This window comes from Protopterus annectens, chromosome 3.part0 (assembly GCF_019279795.1).
Source record: "Protopterus annectens isolate FY-2018-M chromosome 3.part0, PAN1.0, whole genome shotgun sequence".
NCBI classification, from domain to species: domain Eukaryota; kingdom Metazoa; phylum Chordata; order Ceratodontiformes; family Protopteridae; genus Protopterus; species Protopterus annectens.
Window position 1 is genome coordinate 81,465,001 of NC_056731.1, and position 17,989 is coordinate 81,482,989.

A 17,989-nucleotide genomic window follows, 5' to 3' on the forward strand; every position below is an offset into this window, starting at 1 on the left:
ATGATAAAAACCAAATCATCAACAAAACGATGGTAAAACAAAATTTCATATCTACTCATCATGGTGGTTAAACTACTACATTCCCACCAGGAAAGTACTAAATTTGCATAGGAGGGTGCGGCAGGAGAACCCATCGCCACCCCCCTGATTTGCCGATAATACTTGTTGTCAAATAAGAAAAAATTATTATTTAATAATATTTCCAAAAACCTGCATATGGTAGAAACTTGACTGTTGTTTAAACTGGTTTTTAAAGTTAAAAAACTACGGATGGCTTCAACACCTTCTTCATGAGGTATACAAGTATATAATGAGACAATGTCCAAGGTAAAAATAATGTCGGTGACCGGATTAAAAAGAGTCTTGTTTGTAAAACTCTTTAATTTTTCCAGGAAATGCCAAGAATCCTTAATAAAGGAGTCTTGCTGAGAGCCTATTGGCCCTAAGGTGGCATCTATCACCAAGGAAATACCTTCGGTACAAGAATGTGGAGAAGAGACTATTGGCCTCAAGGGAGGATCTAACAAACATTTATGAGTTTTAGGTATCCCAAAAAGTATACCTATTCTGGGTTTGTTAATGACACAAAATTCATAAACTTCAAAGTCAATTTCGCCTGTCATAAGTGCATCATATAATAAAGAATGAATAACTTTAATCTTTTTATTAATATCATATAAAGAAATGGTTTCATATTCATGTTTATTATTCAATAATGTTAGCATCTTGTCTTTGTAAACAGTTTGTGTCATAATTACTATGTTACCTCCCTTGTCACTTCTCATAAACCTTAATGTTTTGTTTTTATTACGTAAACTATGAAAGGCTTTCCTTTCGTCTCTATTTAAGTTGTTGTAGCCATTGTGACTCTTTATATTTTTTTCAATTTCCTGTATACAAATATCCTCAAAAATTCTTAAGGTGTGATTCAGCTGGGGATTGTATGTTGAGGGTTTAATTAACACTTTTGTAGGTAAAGATATGTCATTTAACACATATTGCAAATTTAACCTCCTAACATACTTCTTGATGTCAACTACAGTTCTACCATAATCTGCTCTAACTGATGGAATAAAATTAAGCCCTAGTTTTAAGACTTTTAATTCATTAATGTCAAAATCAGATTCAGTCAAATTAATAATATCAAATTTATTTTTGTCAAGATTCAAGTCTCTTCCCCTGACGAACTTGAACCCAGAAAAGTCCGGCTTCTTGTTGAGATAATCTTCTTCTCTGCCGGTGTTTTTTTGGTAAAAAAACGGTTGATAGAAGTGGTCGAGGAACCAGTCATTGAATTATTAGACGATTTGTTTTTAGCCCCACCATCGTGGGATGCCAAATTAGCTTTTTCAGAACTTGTATTGTCATCCAATACAGGGCCAGGTTCACGAATGTTATTGGAACCTGCATTTTCTAAAACAACATCCACTTTAGCTGATTCCTTATCTCCTCGTTGCGATCGAAAATTATTGTTGTCAAAGGCATTCATGTTGCCAAAAGCATTCTTATTACAAGACACAGCTGAACTATAATCATGTCGATAGTTATCTCCATTTGCAGAGAATTTAAAAGTTCTCTCTTTGTTGTTTAAGGCAAAAGAATTGTACGCTGTATGAGTCTCATAAGACTCAATGTCACGTATCAACTTGGAATGCTTCCTGTTGATAACGTCTTCCGAATGCTTTTCAACATCTTCGGAAATTCTGCCAAACAGTTCTACTTGTTTTTTATTGTCTAGTAAAGATTTTTTAAGTGCAACTTCAACTTTATTAATGTCATCCTTTAAGGTTTTCATTTTTGCCAAATTATTTTCTATTAATAGATTTAAAAACGCCAGACCAGCCTCATTAAAGAAGGCTACCAGTTTGTTAAACATCAAATCACCAATGCGAACACCATTAGGGCATTTGAAGAACCTGAGCCCCTTCGGAATTATTTTTAATTCTATGCAGCGTTCAAAATAACAATTTTCTATATAAAGAGAACGATACCTTTTTAGAAGACTGCAAAGGAAGTCCCGATTTTTATTAATTTCTTCATTATTAAACAAAGAAAATGAAGCAGAACAGTTTCCAAACGGATTGTTGGAATACTCAAGCACTGGTTTAACTCCCGGCGCCTCTTGATGATGCACATTCTGTTTGACTGCAATGCCTTGTTTCTTAAGGCGTAATGGAAAAGTATCTTCCGTAATTTCAATAACAGTGTCCAATTCTTTATATGAACCTGCAGGACTGTGGGCATTCGCCGCTGTAGTATCATTAGAAGCTTTCGCCACCAAAAAGTCTAAAGATCTTTGAATACTTAATAGCGTAGTCAAAAAAAAACTGTGACATTGATATTGTTCCCTCCACCAAACTGTTGGGGGTCACCATTGATGAACACCTAAAATGTAATACCCATATCCAACTCAACATCAAGAAAACCCACATAAAACTCAGCCTTCTCTACAGAAAAAACACTTCCTCTCCCCCTCTACTAGACTGACCCTGGCCACAACTTATCTTTTCCCATCTCTCCTTTATGGCGCTCCTCTGCTTACTAATCTATCTTCCACCTTTACCTCCAAGCTAGAAGTATGCTACAACAAAATCTCCAGGTTTGCCACAAATGCAAAAGCCTCCTCCCACCACTGCTCCTCCCTACTAACCATAAACTGGCTTGAACTCCCCAATCAACTAGACTTCCTCCAAATTGTCTTAGCCCACAAATTACTTTTTCAACCCAACAGCTGCACTGCTTTATCCAATATCCTCCAACCTTACAGCCCACCAAGACCCCTTAGATCCAATCACCAAAACCTCATTATCATCCACAAATGTCCTGCTGGTCATCTTCTACAATCCTTCATCCTAGCTAAAAAATGGAACGCCCTGCCCTCCACCCTGAGAACTTGTGACAGCCTAAATACCTTCAAAAGTCTACTTTGCTCCTACCTGCTTCTTCACAGAAAATGTAACTGCACTTCACACCCCATACCTCCCAAACTCCCCCCTTCCTTCTCTCCTGGCTAAACTCATTACCTTTCAAACTTCTGACTTATACTCCGACTACAACTCATAAACTATCTCCTCCCAGCATATCACTCTTTGACTATAATTTCAGTCCTTTCATAACTACTTAATCTTCTTAGCTACGAAGTATTAGACTCCTCCTCTATCCACTTCCCTTCCTGGTATAAAACTTGTTTACAACTCCATACTGAATGCTATGTAAAAGAATCTTTCGTGTGATATCTCAATTTGATATACAACTTAGCAATGTAAAATATTTCTATATGTTTATGCAACTTGTTTTGCAGTGTAAAAGAATTTCTTTCGTGTGCTATTTCAATATAATATGTAACTTATCAATGTGAAGAATTTCTATATGTTTATGTAACTTGCAAATCTTCGCATCTTAACAATGTAAAAACTATTATGTAACTAGTTATGTGGAGCTTTTCTCCCCGGGTCTCCACTGAAAATGGGCTCTCGAGCCCAGTGGACCTCCCCAGTCACGAAACTGGAATAAATAAATAAATATAAATAAATAAATAAGAACTACCCAATAATTTGTGTCATTTAGGCATATCTAACTCTTTGGTTGTCCAAACATTAAGATTATAAGTACGTTTCAAGAATCATTTTACCCAGTCTTATGTAAGACATTTCCAGTGTTGGAAGAGACAAGCAAAAAACGTGGTTCACAAAGACAATTCCCAGGATTCATGAAGCTCAGCACAAGGACGGCATTAGCCTTGCACTGACCGTGGGGCGTAGAGATGGCACAGCAGCACCACATGCATATTAATGAAGGTGCGCTGCTGTAACGGCCACATGCATAGGAAATGTGTACGAGTGCAGGGGGTGTTCAAGCGCTGCACAGAGCTGTGAACATGGCTGCATACGCGCAACCTAAAATGCTGACTAGTACAGCCCGCCTCTAATAGTAACCACTCCTGTCAGTGTCCGTGGATAGTGAAATGTATGCAAAGCATACAAGACATTTTTGTGAACACCACAATAAGAAGTAAACACAAAGGCACGTAGCTGAATATTAAGTCCCTGTCCCTCAAACAAATAATATTTAAAACCCTGTGCCCGTATTCCATTGTAGTGTCACTAGTCATACTAAGTGGAAGCAAAACGCATCATGTTAGCGCCCCGTCAGTTGCTAAGCCTAGCCCAATGGTTAGGGTTACCACCTGTCCTACATTGTGAGGGACAGTCCCCCTCTAGGCAGGTGTGTCCATACCAAAACCATTATAAATGTGAAATGTCCTGCGATAGTAGGACATAATTATGTCCCATATTTTATGTAATAGTCCCATACAATACTTACGTTTGTATATAAAATACCTAAATGTTACAAGAAACAGAATAAGCAAGTAAATGAAACAAAATTAGCAACTACACCGCTACAACAATAAAAGCTTATATGTAGGCATAAAACTAAAGTACTATCCTTTGTAATGACAATGGGTATGTGTTGGCCTGTAAACTCTGATGTGTGTCCCGACAATGTCCCATACAGGTCATATGAAAAGGTGGCAACCCTACCAATGGTCAGAGCATTTGCCCAATATCTGCCCATTCGCAGTCCAAGTCGTCCTTGTCAGGACGGCCCATAGATAAACGAGTATTACCCAGGTATACCTACCATGTCATGAAAGATAAGTATTTGCATATACCTATGTGCGTGAAGTACAGCATGTGGATGATCAAAAATGCTAGGGTAGTCCTCACAACCATATTGGTCCCAGAGATATGTAGTGTATGCAATTTGTTCTGTTGACTGTGCCATTTGCCATCAACTAGAGAAGGGATGAATGGTGTCTGTGGAATATGGGGGTGGGGGTGATGGGTAATGTAATAATTTGCCAAGGGGAGACTGGGTTGGTTGCACAATAGGTGAACTGGAGGTCTACGAGGGAGCAGGGGGTGAATCAGGAAGATAACCAAAGAACAAATATACACATCCGCAATACAATCCCACAAACATGTGAACATTAAAAAGTGCAATGCACATGTACAGAAATGTTATCGGCATATACCCACATAATGGTCTGGCCTGAATTGAGCCATCCAAACCCAGCACACCTGGATACATATTTGAATACCCATCATCCACTTCGCAGCACACCACCTCCCCTTCCTGAACGTCCACCAAAACCACTCATACTCGGGCTGCTAGATAGGAGCAGCCATATCTGCACATAGTGACCCCTACCCATATCTAGTAGACAGTCTCACCCTAGGCAGTCTCAGGATTGCAAACTATGTATCCCTTGCATGTATAACCCTACCTTATAGCCATAAAGCAAAGAAGGTCATCGGTCCTCACAATTTTTGGATATCCCTCATGGGATAAGTATCTGTTCTAAACATTAGACTTAGTGTCACAACACAATGTCCAGTCCTGTAAACATCTGGACACAAGTAGTATGAGCAGTAGCTGTCCACAAGACTGCTCAGCCTCCAGCTGGTCTTGCAGAACCTACGGCCTGGTTTTAAACACCTGACCATGATGTATGTCTCCCCACGTGCATTATCGAGAATATATACCTTACAAATTTGCATAGTGGCAGTCGGATATAGGGTGCTTAAGGTGCTTTAAAGCAGATGTAAGTAGGGTTACCACTGGCCCCACCTTGCGAGGGACAGTACCTTTTTGGGCAGTTGTGTCCAGACCAAATATAATGCAATGGCAAATGTCCTGTGATTGTAGGAAATACTTATGTCCCATATTTCATGTAACAGTTGCATAAAACAGTTATTTCTGTATGTAAAATAATTAAAGTTAATAGAAACAGATTAAGCAACTAAACTGCTACAAGAATAAGTCTTCATTTAGGCAAATAAGTAAAGTTCTAACCTTTGTACTGACCGAGAGTATGTGTCGGCCTGTAAAATCTGATGTGTGTCCCGGAAATGCCCCACTTTGGCCATATGAAAAGGTGGCAACCCTACACGTAAGCAGGTAAGCAAGCGTGTATGCGTGACAGTAAGTGGCAGTGATTCAACAGTATGGGAAATGTAAATGAGCATGTAGGTGCATTTGCATGTGTATGTACAGTATGTACAGACCGATATATACACACACACACACACATATATATATATATATATAAATATATATATATATACACATATAAGGGTTGGGAGGGTGGACTAATGGTTAAGGTGTTTGCCTTACAAACACAAGATGCAGGGTTTGAGTCTCACAATGGATAATTAGCTAGGCTTACAATGGCTTACAAGGACAGTTAGCCTAGTACTAACCTATGAACCTATATATATATATATATATATATATATATATATATATATATATATATATATATGTAGATATGAAGAATGAACATTGTCACAATATAGCATTCATAACGAATGTGAAAGGAAACAGCAGCGGAAATCCCCGTAATAGTTAGTGCTGTTATATATCAGGCTGGCCATAGGTGAGCACACCTCTGCATCCCCAACCACAGATAGAATGCTAAAAGTGGAACAAATGATCTCCCCGTGCTAAGTCTGACTTTGAACTAGGTACGGTACGGTACAGGGCAGTCCCAGTCCCAGTCCCCAGTTGGACAAGCCTAAACCCAGATGACCATCTGAACACCCTGACAATCAAACACACGTATGTGCCATTACTATAGGCTTTGAGGTCTGAATATCCTCGGAGTGAGTCAACATGCGGCATGGGTCCAGAGCAGTAGGGAATAGGGAATGGTGTATGTGTAGTAGTGTGATTTCCCCAACAAGAAAATGGATGCCTGCTGTGTAAGTGAAGTGATGAGGCATGTGTTTGGGTAACTATGAACCATGGGTATACATATAAATAAAGCAGAACACCAATAGTGTAGTGGTTAGAGCATCCACCTAACGAAAAGGCATTCACGGCTCAAGGTCGACAATAGGACATATCATTTTTCTTCTGGAATGAATGTTGCTCTGCTGTAAAGCCGACATTTAAACATGTAAAGGTGAACGTGTGTATCGCATGGCACTATTAACCAGATCCTTTCAATCAAAGTGGTATTGTCATAATGAATAAGGCACAGATATTCACAAATAAGAGGCAGTAAACATATGTAACGCACAGTAAGCACAGGTGAGGGCGCCTATACGGGTGTAAGCAGCTCCCAGCATAGGAAATATATGTTTGTATGTACAGATGTAATATACACACACACACACACACACACATATGTGTGTATAGATATTTATCTACATACATGAAAAAAAAAAAATATATATATATATATATATATATATATATATATATATATATATATTTATAAAAATGGACGTTGTAACAATAAAGAATACAAAAGGGATGTGAAGGGAATCAAGAGCAGTGTTGGTATTATATAGTGCTTTCAGTGTATGTCATAAAAAGCTGCCCAGGAGTGAGCAGAGCACCGCTACTCACACCACAGGCAGGGTTTACCAGTGGGAGTAACATCGGTGAAATGCTACATCTACTTTACACACAGACTGAATGTAGTACTATGCTGGGACCTCCACAAATTGGGAATCGCAAATGGCCGGAGTCCATAATCCCAGAAAACGCATGTATGTGCAAATATACATGGCGGGAGACCCTGTAAATACACGAGGTGGGACAAAATGTGTGTAGGGCCCCAAAAGCTCTGGAGAGGGCAATGTGTAAAGGTGTGTCATGGCTGCTATAGCAAGTGGATAATGGATGTTATGCATATAAATTTAGCACGGGTGGGGTGGAAGAACTATGGGTATGCAATTATGGATCCAGGAGTGCCAGGGTTGGATGGGCCGGTTCTAATGGACTGCCCCATGGAGGTCAGCTAGGTCATAATAGGTATATATGTATACTCACATTCAGACAACAGTATATGTTGAAGTACAAATTCTGTAACACATGCATTCCATTTGTTGACATAAATAATAGGAATGTGTCCATACAAACATCAACAGTCAATGGAATAATAGGCTGTGCAGAAGAGGGACGGGTCGAATCACACTATCACATTCCAATTACCATCGGTAATCCATACATGAACATATAACATATGTACATATAGCATATGAACATATGTCCTCTGTATAATGTGCTACATACTGATTACAAGATGACTAAAGTGAAGTGTTGGTGTTATAATGAATAAGGCACTAGTATGCTGGTGAAGCATATTAACACCATTACGCATGTGTAAGTGCGTATGAGCGGGGAATGTATTGACACACTGATGTACATATACATAATCATACATATATATATATATATATATATATATGTATATATAGACATATATACATATATATATATATATATATATATATATATATATACACACACACACACAAATATATATATATATATATATATATATATATAAAACAGCAAGATATGAATATACATGTATGAATACATATGCAGTAATATCTGTATATATTAATGTAAATATATATATATATATATATATATATATATATATATATATATATATATATATATATATATATATATATATATATATATATATATATGTGTGTTACGGTAAATATATACATGTATATATCTATATTATGTTACAGCAGTTATGGGAAACATATGTTTAGACCGGGCATATGTTGGTGGGAGGTCCAATCAATAAACATCTACCTCACCCCCCCCCCCCCCCCCACCGCTAGGCTGGTGAGACATACAGACACGCAATAAAGGTAAATACAACACTGCTTCCCAGACCACCAGCAGGAAACTACCAATGGGAGAGATCTACAAGGTCTACACTTTAAACATGGACAGCGATGTCCCTTGTGGGACACCAGAAATTTGGTCCTTCCAACCAATGGGAGTAACACAATTACGACCAGGTTGTAGCTGTACACGGAACAGTAGGTTGTGCAAGCCTGATAACACATAGGTTGACACAATGTATGACATGTGTCCCGAAACGAGGAGAGTGGGCAGTGTGTAGGGGTGTGTTCATATCCCACCTGCGCCCACAGTAAGGATGAGTGCTGTAGAGTAGTGGCAGGTGCGGTAACTATAGGTATGTAGTTATGGGGCTAGGCGTGCAGGTGTTGGCTGGCAGACACGTATTAGTGAGTGTAAGTAATATTCTGATGTGGGTATAGCAGATGCCCATACCTCCCAAACCTTAAGAGCACATCTACTGGACAGTCCATAAACCATTGGGGGAACACATAGGGATCATATCATTGAACTGTCCCCGATTAGCAGGGACGTCCGTGATTACGAATCAGAATCTAACAAAGTCCCAACTAATCCCTCCTAGAACTAGTGATATTAGGTGGAAAGGTGGCGGAATACACGTAATGAATAATGACAACATGTAAGAGTCATAAACAGTATGTACCTCAGACAATGTGTATGAATACATATGTGCTCTGTGTCCGGTGTGTCAGGTTAATTGCACCAACCTTTTAAATGTGTCCCTGAGGTCGTTATGCTGTGTCTCTGATTTAGTGTTCATTCTTCCCCATTCATATGAGAGGTCTGATAGTGAGAGAAAGCGCATGTTCCGCCGACTAACTTAGAAAGTTGATAGAATAATAGGGTTGGGGTTACCACCTGTCCACCTTTGCGAGGGACACTCTCCTTTGGGCAGTTGTGTCTTGCAAAATAATTGTAATTATGGCAAATGTCCTGTGATTTAGGGCAAATATTACCTATATTGTCTGTAGTAGTTGCATAAAACAATTATGTTCACCTGAAACACCTAAATGTTATAGGTAACAGTATAAGCAACTATAATGCCACAACAGTAACCTTTTATTTAGGCAAAACAGTGAAGTACTCCCCTTTCTACTGGCTGTCGGTGTGTTGCCCTGCAATTTCTGATGTCTCTACATACAGGTCCTTATAGGGTTGCCACCTTTCCAAATGGCCAGAGTGGGACATGTTCTGGAGAAATGTCAGACATTCCAGCACAAAACATACCTACAGCCATGCATAGTACAGGAGTATATTTATTTGCACAAATAAAAGCTTAATCTAGTTGCATTTGAATTGCTTATGCTACTTCACATAATATATAAACGTGTCATATATAAAATAACTGTTTTATGCAATTATTAATGAAACATAGAATATAATAATGTCCTGTAATCGGGACATTTGCTATGTCTTGATTATTTTCGCAGTGTCCCTCACAAAGTGGGACAGGTGGTAACCCTAAAGTCCCACCTTGGCCAATTGAAAAGGTGGCAAACCTATAATAGGTATGTGGTAGCATGACTCGTCTGACGAATGTGGCTCCCACAACCCAACTACTTGTCTCTATTGCAGAGTCTCGGTTCCCATTTATCAGCCAGATGGGAGCAGAGTGTATGCAGAACACACCAATATGATTAATTCACTGGACAGGCCGCTGATTCTGTACAGTTGAATGCCATGCTGTTGCCTAATGGGCAGCCATTCCCGATACTGTAGTCAGGAGCGGCCTTAGGTCAACTGGTGCCCTAGGCAGAGGGCACAATGGCACCCCCCACCACACCACCCAGTGCCCCCATCCTAGTCTACCTACACCAAATAAATACTGGTAAAGTACCCCCATTAAAGCGGCGCCCTAGGCGGCCGTTTAGTTGGCCTATGCCTAAGTCCGGCTATGACTGTAGTCATGTAGTCCAATGTGATAGGGATCAAAAAGTGGGAGCAGATTGTAAGAGGAACACACAAATATGAATGATTCACAGGACAGGCCGCTGATTCCGTACAGTCGAACACCGTGCCGTCGCCTAATGGGCAGCCATTCCCGATACTGCATTCATGTATTATGATGTAATAGGCAACACAAGGTGGGAGCACACTGTATGAGGTACACACAAATATGATTGTGTCACTGGACAGGCCGCTGATTCCATACAGTCGAACGCGATGACGTTGCCTAATGGGCAGCCAATCCCGATATTGTAGACATGTAGTCCGATGTAATAGGCATTACAAGGTAATATTGTGGTCCTTGCTCACACCCAGGGGTGTGAGTGACAGATGCAAGCACCAATGTTGGTGCATTAGCAAGTGCCGGAGTGAGCGGGTGTAAGCGTGTTTGGCTACCAGTATGTGAGTATTGCACTGATTAAGCAATGTAGAGACTAAATGAGCATAAGAAGCTGTAACCAGAGGTTAGCAGTACCTAACTCCGTGCAAACCCATGCACACCCGTTCCCAACTGCTTTAATGTGCCTTACTCCCTCCATATCCAATGGGCTTGCTCTGCCCTGCAACCAACTAAATGTCCTTCGCAAGGTTCAGAAGCAGGACCCTGCGCACACAGCTAATGTGTATTAATAATATGCCATGGCAGATATACAGATAACGGACAGTACCACAAACATATCATACAGCACAGTCATTCAACAGTATATGAATGTATCCCATCATGTAGATGTACGTGAGTGTTTATGTCGAGCATATAGGTACGTACATATATAGAGATGTATCAGGAACATACCATGTGGCAACAAAGCATTACAAATGAATGAAACACCAGCAGTGCCTGTATTATGTAGTGGTGTTGCTCTATGTGATCACAAGACTCCCTCAGACAGACATGTGTCAGTCATACACGTAAATAGTTGTACATTGGCCATATACATCACTCTGTGCATGCAATGTACATTAACACAACAGTACCTGTCCTATCATTATGTGTGAACAGTACTCTTGCAATGTGCTGTGTGCATCATCATCATCATGATAAAGGTAAATGGGGTAACCATAGAGGGACTGGTGGTGTTTTGTGTACAATGGGGTCATCCTCCTCACATATACCTGGACCATGTAGGAGTGATGTGCATACCAGGATAGTGCTCCTGAGGGACAGGGGTGAGTATAACAGAAGTATGTTATGATGCATAATACAAGGGTTTCATGTGTCCAGTGGGCACGTGTGTGTAATGGACAGCTATGTGTAGGGTAGATGGTGTCCTAGGAGCTGAATGGCCTTATGTGTCCATAGGTGAGGGTCAGATGTTGGGGAAGGAGTGTAGGTATGGTCGTGGAGGATAGGTAGGAGCACAGAAATGACAGCATACAGGGTTGGTATATGACACATGTGGGGGTGATACACCCTGGATAGGGATGGGTCTTCGCATTCAAAAGCCCATGGGAACAGTGGGACGGAGGTCCCCAGCCATGGGCAACTGCCACTGCACCTACACAGCTGCAAAGGAAGCAGTGCTGGGGGCTGTCCAGGATGGGGCAGCATCACCCTGTAAATGTGACACTCCACCGTTGAACTGGTGTATCTAGCTTTGTATCCCCTTAGGGAGCTACTAACACAACACGTCTGGGACCGCACAACAGCAGATATGTACCTGTCTGGTCCCGCTCCCAAGGGGGACATGCTCCATCCTCAGTGGTGGTACCACCAGAAGGTGATGCAGAGCCAACAGAGGTTGAAATCTATGGCTGGACCCCAGATGTGCTAGTGCCCAGTGCCATGGTCAGCTGAAGTGGGACAGGAGGTCCTGCTGGGACCTCCCAACCCATTCAGCCTATGGTGTTGAGTTTTAAACCCACATATGGCTTAGTGATAGGCAACAGCATACAGGATTACCTACGACAGTATGCATAGATATCAGCAGCAACCCAACACAACAGATGGTATACATTTGCAGAGGGAGCACAACACATGCATATATACCGCATGCCAACTGTACAATGTGTAGTAGACTTTTGACCGCAGCTATGAACAGTTGCCCATTATTGCCTTGTCCTAAGAATCCCACACAGTGTTAGTCATACTACTGCCTCATGTGACACATGTCCAGTCAGGGATGCAATGGCAGTAACACATCCCTATCATCATATACTGTCTGCAATCCTCACACCATGCTTCTGCTGTGTATAGATGTGTGTTCAGTGTGTAACACAGGAAACAAATGGTTGCACACACTGACCAATTCACAGATGGCCCTACAGATGGGGGTCCCTCATAAACAGAGTACTGTCATGTCTGTATTATAACATGCAGAATAGCCATTTCCACACACATTTTAAACAGGCAGTAGTCTCAATGCAGCATAGCTACACTTACATACTGTAGTTATGTGTGGCACATCACCCTCCTGTCATTAGGCTATTTTCCACTGTGGAAAATAATTGAGGTACATCCAGATATCATCTGTGATGCCATGTCAGAACACCACATCCAGGTACCACTCACAGTGACTGTCATGGTCAGATAATAAAATGTTTCCATAGATAGTGTACTGTGTTTATCATGCGGATGGCTATGGGAACACCATCACAGCTGTACCACATGCAATCAGCTAGAGGAGGACTGCAATAGGTGCAGAGGCCATCACCTGACCATTCCCATCTCTTACAATACACATGCTGCTGCTGTGCAGGTGTACACCTTCACATCCACCAGAGAGTGCGTGGGCAGGACAGTCAATGTACACCAGAGAAAGGCTTGGAGTCTTAACCATAAGCATCATCTGTCACACGCCGAATAGTACAGGGGCAAACCCCTGACTACTCATTACTATTACATGTGCATGACGTTACTACATGTGCCACAAAGGCGACATGTTGCTGTAAGAACATGTGTGTAGGTGAGTGAGTGCCATCTGCCTCAGATATATTAGGCATACATTAGGTGTGGCACACATGTCAGTCCATGTGAATGGATGCCATTGTCACCACAACCACACTTTCTAAAGGACATGCATTGACACCTTTTCCAGGACCACAAATACACAACGTAACTACTTAGTTTGCCACACTGCAGTAATGCACAGGACTGCATGCACCACAGGGGATATCTTGAGGTTCTATAGGCTAGGGCATGTGAAAGTGCTTGACAACTGTTGGTATGCCAATGAGGTTTATACTGGGAGTGACTGTGGTTGGGAGCATCACAACCCACATGCAGACACAGGGTGCCAGTACTGGCATGCAGGTATGCATTGCTCCATGGGTGTGTAGTGTTTGGCTGTGCAAGATGGCTGTACAAGGATGGGTGAGGGGTGATCCTTGCCATCACGTCACCAGACAATGGTGTGCAGTGCAGTGGTGTAGTGTCTGCAATGTCCCACACAGATGGGTACTGCATTATCTGGCCTGACATCCTGGTTACCAATGTGTAGGGCCATAGCTTTGCAATGCATGCCTTGTCTGTGTTTGATAGTCCTTCACATGGACATTGCCTGGGATGTGTATGTCCCACAATACTGTACAGTGACATGTACAGGTGTACCTGGTTTGGCAGACAAATGTAGTGTACACAGCCTGTTATACCCCGATATGCCAATACTGACCTGGTATGGTGAAACCTGCTTATAGTGAGCAGGTCGGCCCTGCACCTGCATGGATAGTATGATACAGGTATTCTGTAGTGTTAGTGGCATGGGTCTATACAGGGCACATGTGTACAGCATTGTCTGTCCTTAGTGGATCACATTTGATGGCACCACATATGTTGCAGGCATTAAATGTGGAACATAGTGAAGGCACAATGTCTGCATATATGTGCCTATTGTACCGCTGTACTCATGTCCTCTGCAGACCACTGCATTCACACCATGCATACTATCTGTCCTCAATATGCATGTTACTTGCAACATAGTGGGATATCCTAGGCAAGGTTGTATGTGCATGGCACATGGGTGCGGGACATATACTGGGTACTAGTAGGGCTGCATACTTAGTTCACCAGGCCTTTTGCCAGATGTATGGGTATGGCTTGCCAACACAGTGCCATGGCTGACTGACAGCTGTACTCCTGGCTGCATACTTATTTCACCAGGCCTTTTGCCAGATGTATGGGTATGGCTTGCCAACACAGTGCTGTGGCTGACTGACAGCTGTACTCCTGGTGAGGTGGCCAATGTGTCAAAAGATGGATACCATATAGGAAAACTACAAAACCCGCTCCCAAACATGTCCAATGGTAAGACAATCATGGCCACCACTACACAGGCTGTGACAGACAAACATACACTTGCCATGTCCTGTATACAAACCCCTACTGTATCACACTGCAGCAACACACGTTTTGGGCACACACTATGGTGAATATCACAAAGCACTGTACTTGTCTCATGCAGGCAGACACACACAGACACACACACACACACACACACACACACACACACACACACACACACACACACACTTGGCATGTCTGGGATTAGAACACCAACCTAACTACTTTACTACACTACAGCATTACACAGTTACAGAACGCGCTACTGAGATGACTGGGACACAGCACTCCCAGAGGTGTATTTGCAGATGGGTGACATCAGCTGCCTTGCTAACGGTGGGTATAAGAAATGTATGGAGTGTGAGCAGTATAAAAGCATTACTCAGTCCTCAGGCAAATGGACACACACACACACACACACACACACACACACACACACACACACACACAGCACGTGTGGGACTAGAACACCAACCTAACTTCTTTATTACATTTCAGCATTACGCAGTTACAGAACATGCTACCGAGATTACGGGGACACAGCACTCCCAGAGGTGATTTGTAGATGAGTGACATCAATGGAGTGTGAGCAGTATAAAAGCATTACTCAGTCCTCAGGCAAATGGATGCACACACACACACACACACACACACACACACGCACACACACGCACACACGCACACACACACACACACACACACGCACACACACACACACACGGCAAGTGTGGGACTAGAGAACTGACCTAACTACTTTATTACACTACAGCATTATGCAGTTACAGAACATGCTACTGAGATTACTGGGACACAGCACTCCCAGAGGTGTATTTGTAGATGGGTGACATCATCGGCCTTGCTAACGGTGGCTATAATAAATGTATGGAGTGTGGGTAGTCTAAAAGCAATTTACAGTCCACTGGCAAATGGGGACAGACATACACACATACACAGACACACACATACACATGCACACACGCACGCACACACACACACACACACACACACACACACACACACACACACACACACACACACACACACACACACACGCCAGTGGCAGGAACAGAACACCTGCCTATTTATAGATTACTATTACAATACTACATACTTACGAATCACTCCACACAGACTACACATTTCAAGGCTAACATTATGACCTTCTAGGAATGCGGACATCAACAGGGATGCTGGCAGTTAAGATGTACATACCTGTGAACCTGTGTGTTTAAAGTAGGAATCCATCCTGACCTGGAGTATGCCCATCTGTGGAATGGACGTCTACTACCACTATACAGGGTTACAATGGCCATGCCCATACACAGAGGCACATAACTGACACAAGGTGTCACTGGGCATACTCACACACTTAGTAGCACAGGGCTGTTTGGAATGCACTATGTGTCCATCTACACAAGGATATACTGAGCATGCTCATACACTTAGTAGCACAGGGGGCATGCTCACACACTTAGTAGCACAGGGCTGGTTGGAATGCACTACTATGTGTCCATCTACACAAGGATAAACTGGGCATGCTCATACTCCTGGTAGCACAGGGCTGACTGGGATGCACTCTGATGCTAAACACGGAAGGCCACAGTGGCCATGCTATTACAGGTAGACATAAAGAACACATTGTAATGAGCTCTGGTGTTAGTAGTTGTCATTGTTAGCAGGAATGCTGCTCTACATATATTTGACACCGGTCTTTTACACAACATCTGCTGTCATTATGGGATAACATGGTTGATATCAAGGCAGGTCTTTGTCACATATTACATGCATCCATGATTCAAGGGAGTGGGGATATTACTCAAGTCACATCCGCCCACACAGTGCCATTCCAAGGCAGATGTCCTAAACACAGGTTAACTCCCATACACCTACAGGACAACTGCATTGTTTTCTTATGCTAACCAGTGCTAGATGTGTAGTGTCCATATTCACAGCGGGTCACTGTAGATCCAACAATGGGGAGTACTGATGTCTGTGCAGTGAGGAACACCTGGCTGATGGCTCTGTAGTGCACAATAGCACTACCACCATATACCCCAGAACCTAGCACTACCACCATATGCCTCAGAACCAGACATGTGGGCCATAACACAGATACAGACCACTCCAAGTGGTGTACCCACATACATAAAGGCCACTCACATGTACTGACCGGTCCCCCCATGAAAGGCATCACAGATGAGTCATGTGCAGGACACAGTGTCACATGCTGCATTCTAGGATATAAACCTCAGACACCTCCATGCCCTTGGACCACTAACATGCATCCATACATGTCGTATGACATAGAAGAGTACACCACCATGTGGCCCTTGACCTGTGTACTGTACTAAGCTCTACATCAACTGTAGAGAGTACACATGTACTGACACAGTTGAATCATGTGTTATGCAATGCAATGACACCACTGTCTGTGACCAGGTCAGCTGTACACATACCAGGGGACCTCGGTACTTTCCACCATTAGCAGATGACTGTTGCTGTACACCAGTACACACCCTCATGTATGGATATGACACACATGTACCTTCCCTGGGTATGTACATGTCACTCACACACACACACACACACACACACACACACACACACACACACACACACACAAAATATACATGTAAATAGCATAGCTGTTGCTGTCCTTTGTTCAAATAGGTGGCTACAGCCATTACACACATGCACATGAAATGTAAGTCCATGGCTGCTGAGTGCTAACAGTATATAAGGTGTGATATCAACGTTGAGTAACATTCCCTCTGTACTGGTCACCCATTACACTCATCATATCATACAACAATCCATGTGACATGTATGTCATTGCACATGTCAACCAATTGCAATGCCTACAAACATGCCCAAATGTCAAGATTGTAGGACTTACACACCTGTACACGTAGCGTTGTGCATTCAGATAACATGCACGTGCAGTTGCTGATGTATGCAGGTGACATGTATCCTAGTACATCATGCACTTCCAATGCAGCCTCAACATTGCCAACTGTATATGGTGATATGCTGAATATACAGAAAGATGTACCCCTCAAGGGG